Source organism: Larus michahellis, chromosome 24, assembly GCF_964199755.1.
Source record: "Larus michahellis chromosome 24, bLarMic1.1, whole genome shotgun sequence".
In the NCBI taxonomy this organism is placed as follows: Eukaryota; Metazoa; Chordata; class Aves; order Charadriiformes; family Laridae; genus Larus; species Larus michahellis.
Genome location: NC_133919.1, coordinates 4,500,564 through 4,508,335, shown reverse-complemented (window position 1 = coordinate 4,508,335; position 7,772 = coordinate 4,500,564).

The window sequence follows — 7,772 nt, the reverse complement described above, 5'->3', positions numbered from 1 at the left end:
GCGGCTGCCAAAGAGCTTTCCAACGAGGCACGGCTTTCCCTCCTGGCTCTTCGGGCATGGGAGCTCTGGCCAGAGCCGCGAACCTACCGGAAAATGCTTCGCCGACGGGCGCGGCGGCGACACGTGGGCGCCGGTGGCGCCGAGGCTGACGGCCGCCGCAAAGCCCGCAGCCCCACGGGCTGTGGGGCCACGCGAGCGGCTGCCAAAGAGCTTTCCAACGAGGCACGGCATTCTCTCCTGGCTCTTCGGGCGTGGGAGCTGTGGCCAGAGCCGCGGCCCTACCGAAAAATGCTTCGGGGGCTGGCGCGGCGGCGCCAGGTGGGCGCCGGTGGTGCCGAGGCTGATGGCCGCCGGAACGCCCGCAGCCCCACGGGCTGTGGGGCCACGCGAGCGGCTGCCAAAGAGCTTTCCAACGAGGCACGGCTTTCCCTCCTGGCTCTTCGGGCGTGGGAGCTCTGGCCAGAGCCGCGGACCTACCGGAAAATGCTTCGCCCACGGGCGCGGCGGCGAAACGTGGGCCCCGGTGGCACCGAGGCTGATGGCCGCCGGAAAGCCCGCAGCCCCACGGGCTGTGGGGCCACGCGAGCGGCTGCCAAAGAACTTTCCAACGAGGCACGGCTTTCCCTCCTGGCTCTTCGGGTGTGGGAGCTGTCGCCAGAGCCGCGGCCCTACCGGAAAATGCTTCGCAGGCTGGCGTGGCGGCGCCAGGTGGGCGCCGGTGGCGCCGAGGCTGACAGCCGCCGGAAAGCCCGCAGCCCCACGGGCTGTGGGGCCATGCGAGCGGCTGCCAAAGAGCTTTCCAACGAGGCACGGCTTTCCCTCCTGGCTCTTCGGGCGTGGGAGCTGTGGCCAGAGACGCGGCCCTACCGGAAAATGCTTCGCAGGCTGGCGCGGCGGCGCCACGTGGGCGCCGGTGGCACCGAGGCTGATGGCCGCCGGAAAGCCCATAGCCCCACGGGCTGTGGGGCCACGCGAGCGTCTGCCAAAGAGCTTTCCAACGAGGCACGGCTTTCCCTCCTGGCTGTTCGGGCGTGGGAGCTGTGGCCAGAGCCGCGGCCCTACCGGAAAATGCTTCGCAGGCTGGCTCGGCGGCGGCACGTCGGCGTCGATTGCGCCGAGGCTGACGGCCGCCGGAAACCCCGCAGCCCCACGGGCTGTGGGGCCACGCGAGCGGCTGCCAAAGAGCTTTCCAACGAGGCACGGCATTTCCTCCTGGCTCTTCGGGCGTGGGAGCTGTGGCCAGAGCCGCGGCCCTACCGGAAAATGCTTCGCAGGTTGGTGCGGCGGCGCCACGTGGGCGCCGGTGGCGCCGAGGCTGATGGCCGCCGGAAAGCCCGCAGCCCCACGGGCTGTGGGGCCACGCGAGTGGCTGCCAAAGAGCTTTCCAATGAGGCACGGCTTTCTCTCCTGGCTCTTCTGGCGTGGGAGCTGTCGCCAGAGCCACGGCCCTACCAGAAAATGCTTCGCAGGCTGGCGCGGCGGCGCCAGGTGGGCGCCGGTGGCGCTGAGGCTGACGGCCACCGCAAAGCCCGCAGCCCCACGGGCTGTGGGGCCACGCGAGCGGCTGCCAAAGAGGTTTCCAACGAGGCACGGCTTTCCCTCCTGGCTCTTCAGGCGTGGGAGCTGTGGCCAGAGCCGCGGCCCTACCGGAAAATGCTTCGCAGGCTGGCGCGGCGGCGCCAGGTGGGCACCGCTGGCGCCGAGGCTGACGGCCGCCGCAAAGCCCGCAGCCCCACGGGCTGTGGGGCCACGCGAGCGGCTGCCAAAGAGCTTTCCAACGAGGCACGGCTTTCCCTCCTGGCTCTTCGGGCATGGGAGCTCTGGCCAGAGCCGCGAACCTACCGGAAAATGCTTCGCCGACGGGCGCGGCGGCGACACGTGGGCGCCGGTGGCGCCGAGGCTGACGGCCGCCGCAAAGCCCGCAGCCCCACGGTGTGTGGGGCCACGCGAGCGGCTGCCAAAGAGCTTTCCAACGAGGCACGGCATTCTCTCCTGGCTCTTCGGGCGTGGGAGCTGTGGCCAGAGACGCGGCCCTACCGAAAAATGCTTCGGGGGCTGGCGCGGCGGCGCCAGGTGGGCGCCGGTGGTGCCGAGGCTGATGGCCGCCGGAAAGCCCGCAGCCCCACGGGCTGTGGGGCCACGCGAGCGGCTGCCAAAGAGCTTTCCAACGAGGCACGGCTTTCCCTCCTGGCTCTTCGGGCGTGGGAGCTCTGGCCAGAGCCGCGGACCTACCGGAAAATGCTTCGCCCACGGGCGCGGCGGCGAAACGTGGGCCCCGGTGGCACCGAGGCTGATGGCCGCCGGAAAGCCCGCAGCCCCACGGGCTGTGGGGCCACGCGAGCGGCTGCCAAAGAACTTTCCAACGAGGCACGGCTTTCCCTCCTGGCTCTTCGGGTGTGGGAGCTGTCGCCAGAGCCGCGGCCCTACCGGAAAATGCTTCGCAGGCTGGCGTGGCGGCGCCAGGTGGGCGCCGGTGGCGCCGAGGCTGACAGCCGCCGGAAAGCCCGCAGCCCCACGGGCTGTGGGGCCATGCGAGCGGCTGCCAAAGAGCTTTCCAACGAGGCACGGCTTTCCCTCCTGGCTCTTCGGGCGTGGGAGCTGTGGCCAGAGCCGCGGCCCTACCGGAAAATGCTTCGGGGGCTGGCGCGGCGGCGCCAGGTGGGCGCCGGTGGCGCCGAGGCTGACGGCCGCCAGAAAGCCCGCAGCGCCACGGGCTGTGGGGCCACGCGAGCGGCTGCCAAAGAGCTTTCCAACGAGGCACGGCTTTCCCTCCTGGCTCTTCGGGCGAGGGAGCTGTGGCCAGAGCCGCGGCCCTACCGGAAAATGCTTCGGGGGCTGGCGCGGCAGCGCCAGGTGGCCGCCGGTGGCGCCGAGGCTGACGTCCGCAGGAAAGCCCGCTGCCCCACGGGCTGTGGGGCCACGCGAGCGGCTGCCAAAGAGCTTTCCAACGAGGCACGGCTTTCCCTCCTGGCTCTTCGGGCGTGGGAGCTGTGGCCAGAGCCGCGGCCCTACTGGAAAATGCTTCGCAGGCTGGCGCGGCGGCGCCAGGTGGGCACCGGTGGCGCCGAGGCTGACGGCTGTCGGAGATCCCGCAGCCCCACGGGCTGTGGGGCCACGCGAGCGGCTGCCAAAGAGCTTTCCAACAAGGCACGCCTTTTCCTCCTGGCTCTTCGGGCGTGGGAGCTGTGGCCAGAGCCGCGGCCCTAACGGAAAATATTTCGCAGGCTGGTGCGGCAGCGCCACGTGGGCCCCGGTGTCGCTGAGGCTGACGGCCGCCGGAAAGCCCGCAGCCCCACGGGCTGTGGGGCCACGCGAGCGGCTGCCAAAGAGCTTTCCAACGAGGCACGGCTTTCCCTCCTGGCTCTTCGGGCGTGGGAGCTGTCACCACAGCCGCGGCCCTACCGGAAAATGCTTCGGGGGCTGGCGCGGCGGCTCCAGGTGGGCACCGGTGGCGCCGAGGCTGACGGCCGCCGGAAAGCCCGCAGCCCCACGGGCTGTGGGGCCACGCGAGCGGCTGCCAAAGAGCTTTCCAACGAGGCACGGCTTTCCCTCCTGGCTGTTCGGGCGTGGGAGCTGTGGCCAGAGCCGCGGCCCTACCGGAAAATGCTTCGGGGGCTGGCGCGGCGGCGCCACGTGGGCGCCGGTGGCACCGAGGCTGACGGCCGCCGCAAAGCCCGCAGCCCCACGGGCTGTGGGGCCACGCGAGCGGCTGCCAAAGAGCTTTCCAACGAGGCACGGCTTTTCCTCCTGGCTCTTCGGGCGTGGGAGCTGTGGCCAGAGCCGCGGCCCTACCGGAAAATGCTTCGGGGGCTGGCGCGGCGGCGCCAGGTGGGCGCCGGTGGTGCCGAGGCTGACGGCCGCCGCAAAGCCCGCAGCCCCACGGGCTGTGGGGCCACGCGAGCGGCTGTCAAAGAGCTTTCCAACGAGGCACGGCTTTCCCTCCTGGCTCTTCGGGCGTGGGAGCTGTGGCCAGAGCCGCGGCCCTACCGGAAAATGCTTCGCAGGCTGGCGCGGCGGCGCCAGGTGGGCGCCGGTGGTGCCGAGGCTGACGGCCGCCGCAAAGCCCGCAGCCCCACGGGCTCTGGGGCCATGCGAGCGGCTGTGAAAGAGCTTTCCAACGAGGCACAGCTTTCCTTCCTAGCTCTTCAGGCGTGGGACCTGTGGCCAGAGCCGCGGACCTACCAGAAAATGCTTCGCCGACGGGCGTGGCGGCGACACGTGGGCGCCGGTGGCGCCGAGGCTGACGGCCGCCGGAAAGCCCGCACCCCGACGGGCTGTGGGGCCACGCGAGCGGCTACCAAAGAGCTTTCCAACGAGGCACGGCTTTCTCTCCTGGCTCTTCGGGCGTGGGAGCTGTGGCCAGAGCCGCGGCCCTACCGGAAAATGCTTCGCAGGCTGGCGCGGCGGCGGCACGTCGGCGTCGATTGCGCCGAGGCTGACGGCCGCCGGAAAGCCCGCAGCCCCACGGGCTGTGGGGCCACGCGAGCGGCTGCCAAAGAGCTTTCCAACGAGGCACGGCATTTCCTCCTGGCTCTTCGGGCGTGGGAGCTGTGGCCAGAGCCGCGGCCCTACCGGAAAATGCTTCGCGGGTTGGTGCGGCGGCGCCACGTGGGCGCCGGTGGCGCCGAGGCTGATGGCCGCCGGAAAGCCCGCAGCCCCACGGGCTGTGGGGCCACGCGAGTGGCTGCCAAAGAGCTTTCCAATGAGGCACGGCTTTCTCTCCTGGCTCTTCTGGCGTGGGAGCTGTCGCCAGAGCCACGGCCCTACCAGAAAATGCTTCGCAGGCTGGCGCGGCGGCGCCAGGTGGGCGCCGGTGGCGCTGAGGCTGACGGCCACCGCAAAGCCCGCAGCCCCACGGGCTGTGGGGCCACGCGAGCGGCTGCCAAAGAGCTTTCCAACGACGCACGGCTTTCCCTCCTGGCTCTTCAGGCGTGGGAGCTGTGGCCAGAGCCGCGGCCCTACCGGAAAATGCTTCGCAGGCTGGCGCGGCGGCGCCAGGTGGGCACCGCTGCCGCCGAGGCTGACGGCCGCCGCAAAGCCCGCAGCCCCACGGGCTGTGGGGCCACGCGACCGGCTGCCAAAGAGCTTTCCAACGAGGCACGGCTTTCCCTCCTGGCTCTTCGGGCATGGGAGCTCTGGCCAGAGCCGCGAACCTACCGGAAAATGCTTCGCCGACGGGCGCGGCGGCGACACGTGGGCGCCGGTGGCGCCGAGGCTGACGGCCGCCGCAAAGCCCGCAGCCCCACGGTGTGTGGGGCCACGCGAGCGGCTGCCAAAGAGCTTTCCAACGAGGCACGGCTTTCCCTCCTGGCTCTTCGGGTGTGGGAGCTGTGGCCAGAGCCGCGGCCCTACCGGAAAATGCTTCGCAGGCTGGCGCAGCGGCGCCACGTGGGCGCCGGTGGCGCCGATGCTGATGGCCGCCGCAAAGCCCGCAGCCCCACGGGCTGTGGGGCCACGCGAGCGGCTGCCAAAGGGCTTTCCAACGAGGCACGGCTTTCCCTCCTGGCTCTTCGGGCCAATTTTCCATTGGCCTGAATTTTCCTCCGAACCATTTTCCGATAGGGCCGTGGCTCTGGAGACATCTCCCACGCCCGAAGAGCCAGGAGGGAAAGCCGTGCCTCGTTGGAAAGCTCTTTGGCAGCCGCTCGCGTGGCCCCACAGCCCGTGGGGCTGCGGGCTTTCTGGCTGCCGTCAGCCTCAGCGCCACCGGTGCCCACGTGGTGCTGCCGCGCCAGCCTGCGAAGCATTTTCCAGTAGGGCCGCAGCTCTGGCCACAGCTCCCACGCCCGAAGAGCCAGCAGGGAAAGCCGTGCCTCGTTGGAAAGCTCTTTGGCAGCCGCTCGCGTGGCCCCACAGCCCGTGGGGCTGCAGGGTTTCCTGCTGCCTTCAGAGTGTCAAAACCACCCTTTCCGACTTGGCACCGCGCCAGCCTCCAAAATTTCCATATGTCCGAATGTCTGGAGATAGCGCGCATTCCCAAAGAGCCAGGAGGGAAAACTGTGCCTTGTTCTAAAGCTCTTTGGGAACCACTTGCGTGGCCCCACAGACCACGCTCCCCCCCCCGGGTGCCATACGTTTCTCCTGCGCATGCGCCCCCCCAGTGCCGTACGGCTGTACTGCGCATGCGCTCTCCTCCGTGCTGCGCGGCTCTACTGCACATGCGCGCCCGCAGATTCCATACGGTTCTATTGCGCATGCGCTCCCCTCCTTTGTGCCGTACGGCTGTACTGCACATGCGCACCGGCGGGTTCCGTACCGTTGTACCGCTCCCCCCAACCCCCCCCCAGAAGACATAAGGGTGGCCACAGAAGCCACAGCTCCTTTCGTTCTGCTTTAAATTCCCAGCAGGCAAAGCAACAGCCATTTTTATTTCCATTGGGCACTCACCTGTGGTGATTCTCTTACCACTTTTGTTTGAGTGCCATCTACTTGTTGCTGTGAAGAAGAGAGCTCTGCAGGCGTTGCTTTATTCTTGCGATCTTCAGATATTTTTGTGGTTAATTGTTAATTGTGTTTTATGGGTTTGGAAGACTGCTGGAAACAGGTAATTTCAGAAGACTGAGGAGCGCTTCCTGGATCCTGGAGAACTAAAGTGCCATAGAGACGAGCTTCGAAGGACTGAGGGAGATCCTGGAGGACTAAAGTGCCGTAGAGAGGTGCGTGGGAGGACTGAGCGGGAACTTCCAAGCTCCTGGAGGACCAAAGTGCCATAGAGAGGCGCGTCGGCTGACTGAGGGGCGTCCCGGAGGACCAAAGTGCCATAGAGAGGCGCGTCGGCTGACTGAGGGGCGCCTGGAGGACTAAAGTGCCATAGAGAGGCGCGTCGGCTGACTGAGGGGCGTCCCGGAGGACTAAAGTGCCATAGAGAGGCGCGTCGGCGGACTGAGGGGCGTCCCGGAGGACTAAAGTGCCATAGAGACGCGCGTCGGCGGACTGAGGGGCGTCCTGGAGGACTAAAGTGCCATAGAGAGGCGCGTTGGCGGACTGAGGGGCGTCCCGGAGGACTAAAGTGCCATAGAGACGCGCGTCGGCGGACTGAGGGGCGTCCTGGAGGACTAAAGTGCCATAGAGAGGCGCGTCGGCTGACTGAGGGGCGTCCTGGAGGACTAAAGTGCCATAGAGAGGCGCGTTGGCGGACTGAGGGGCGTCCCGGAGGACTAAAGTGCCATAGAGACGCGCGTCGGCGGACTGAGGGGCGTCCTGGAGGACTAAAGTGCCATAGAGAGGCGCGTCGGCTGACTGAGGGGCGTCCTGGAGGACTAAAGTGCCATAGAGACGCGCGTCGGCTGACTGAGGGGCTATGGAAATGGACAACCGGAAAACTGCCGGGCACTGACGGGGGCGCGGTAACGCGTAACAGCCGATACTGGAGCGCCGACGGCCGCTCTCGAGGCCGGGCGGGCGGCACCGATCGCGCTCCAGGTGTCGCGGAGCTCGATGGAGTCCCGGCGGTCCTGGTTCGCCCTCCGGCCGCCGCGCTCTCGAGACCGGCGCCTGAACGGGCCCCGCGGAGCCGCGCATGCGCACGAGCTGCGGAACCAACGCACGGCGCCGCCGGGGGCGGGGCCGGGGCGGGCCGGGGGCGGGGCCGCAGCGCCCGGAGGAGCGCACACCTGCAGGACCGGCCTTCAGCCGCCGGGCGGCAGCACCCCCTTAGTTATTTACACAGTATCTATTTAGGGAATTTCTATCCCCTGTTGAACTTTCTACAGAAAATCTGCTTAGACTTTAACATTTATGACACAGAATATCTATTTAGACTGTCTGCTTAC